Below are 2500 nucleotides of genomic sequence, written 5' to 3'. Positions count from 1 at the left end.
GCACACACACACAGCGTGGGAGGGACACACACAGCGAGGGAGGGACACGCACAAACAGCGAGGGAGGGACACACACACACACACAGCGAGGGAGGGACACACACACACACACAGCGTGGGAGGGACACACACACACAGCGACGGAGGGACACACACACACACACACACACACAGCGAGGGAGGGACATGTACACACACAGTGAGAGAGGGACACACACACACACAGCGAGGGAGGGACATGCACAGCGAGGGAGGGACACGCACACACAGCGAGGGAGGGACACACACACACACAGCGAGGGAGGGACACACACACACAGCGAGGGAGGGACACACACACACACACAGCGAGGGAGGGACACACACACACAGCGAGGGAGGGACACACACACACAGCGAGGGAGGCACACACACACACACACAGTGAGGGAGGGACACACACAGCGAGGGAGGGACACACACACACACACAGTGAGGGAGGGACACACACAGCAAGGGAGGGACACACACAGCGAGGGAGGGACACACACACACACACAGCGAGGGAGGGACACGCAAACACACAGCGAGGGAGGGACACACACACACACTGCGAGGGAGGGACACACACACACACACTGCGAGGGAGGGACACACACACACACGCACACAGCGAGGGAGGGACACACACACACACACTGCGAGGTAGGGACACACACACACACAGCGAGGGAGGGACACGCACACACACACAGCGAGGGAGGGACACGCACACACACACAGCGAGGGAGGGACACACACAGACAGTGAGGGAGGGACACGCACACACACACACACACACACACACACACACACAGCGAGGGAGGGACACGCACACACACAGCGAGGGAGGGACACGCACACACACACACACACACAGCGAGGGAGGGACACGCACACTCACAGCGAGGGAGGGACACGCACACACACAGCGAGGGAGGGACACACGCACAGCGAGGGACAGACACACACACAGCGAGGGAGGGACACACACACACAGCGAGGGAGGGACACGCACACACAGCGAGGGAGGGACACGCACACATACACAGCGAGGGAGGGACACACACACACACAGCGAGGGAGGGACACACACACACACACTGCGAGGTAGGGACACACACACACAGCGAGGGAGGGACACGCACACACACACAGCGAGGGAGGGACACGCACACACACACAGCGAGGGAGGGACACACACAGACAGTGAGGGAGGGACACGCACACACACACACACACACACACACACAGCGAGGGAGGGACACGCACACTCACAGCGAGGGAGGGACACGCACACACACAGCGAGGGAGGGACACACGCACAGCGAGGGACGGACACACACACAGCGAGGGAGGGACACACACACACAGCGAGGGAGGGACACGCACACACAGCGAGGGAGGGACACACACACACAGCGAGGGAGGGACACGCACACATACACAGCGAGGGAGGGACACACACACACACTGCGAGGTAGGGACACACACACACAGCGAGGGAGGGACACGCACACACACACAGCGAGGGAGGGACACGCACACACACACAGCGAGGGAGGGACACACACAGACAGTGAGGGAGGGACACGCACACACACACACACACACACACACACACACACAGCGAGGGAGGGACACGCACACTCACAGCGAGGGAGGGACACGCACACACACAGCGAGGGAGGGACACACGCACAGCGAGGGACGGACACACACACAGCGAGGGAGGGACACACACACACAGCGAGGGAGGGACACGCACACACAGCGAGGGAGGGACACGCACACACAGCGAGGGAGGGACACGCACACATACACAGCGAGGGAGGGACACACACACACACTGCGAGGTAGGGACACACACACACAGCGAGGGAGGGACACGCACACACACACAGCGAGGGAGGGACACGCACACACACACAGCGAGGGAGGGACACACACAGACAGTGAGGGAGGGACACGCACACACACACACACACACACACACACACACAGCGAGGGAGGGACACGCACACACACAGCGAGGGAGGGACACGCACACACACACAGCGAGGGAGGGACACGCACACTCACAGCGAGGGAGGGACACGCGCACACACAGCGAGGGAGGGACACACGCACAGCGAGGGACGGACACACACACAGCGAGGGAGGGACACGCACAAACACAGCGAGGGAGGGACACGCACACATACACAGCGAGGGAGGGACACACACACACACACACACACACACACAGACAGTGAGGGAGGGACACGCACACACTGTAAGAGTGAGAGACATGCACTCCCATAGCGAGGGAGGGACTCACACACACATTAACAGCGAGGTAGGGACACGCATGCACACAGCGAGGGAGGGACACGCGCACACATTGAGGGAGGGACACACTCACAACGAGGGAGACACACACACACACACAGCGAGGGTGGGGCCCGCGCACTCAGCGAGGGAGGGACTCGCGCACACACCA

The sequence above is a fragment of the Chiloscyllium punctatum genome, chromosome 14 (genome assembly GCF_047496795.1).
Source record: "Chiloscyllium punctatum isolate Juve2018m chromosome 14, sChiPun1.3, whole genome shotgun sequence".
In the NCBI taxonomy this organism is placed as follows: Eukaryota; Metazoa; Chordata; class Chondrichthyes; order Orectolobiformes; family Hemiscylliidae; genus Chiloscyllium; species Chiloscyllium punctatum.
This window is presented reverse-complemented; position numbering follows the sequence as displayed.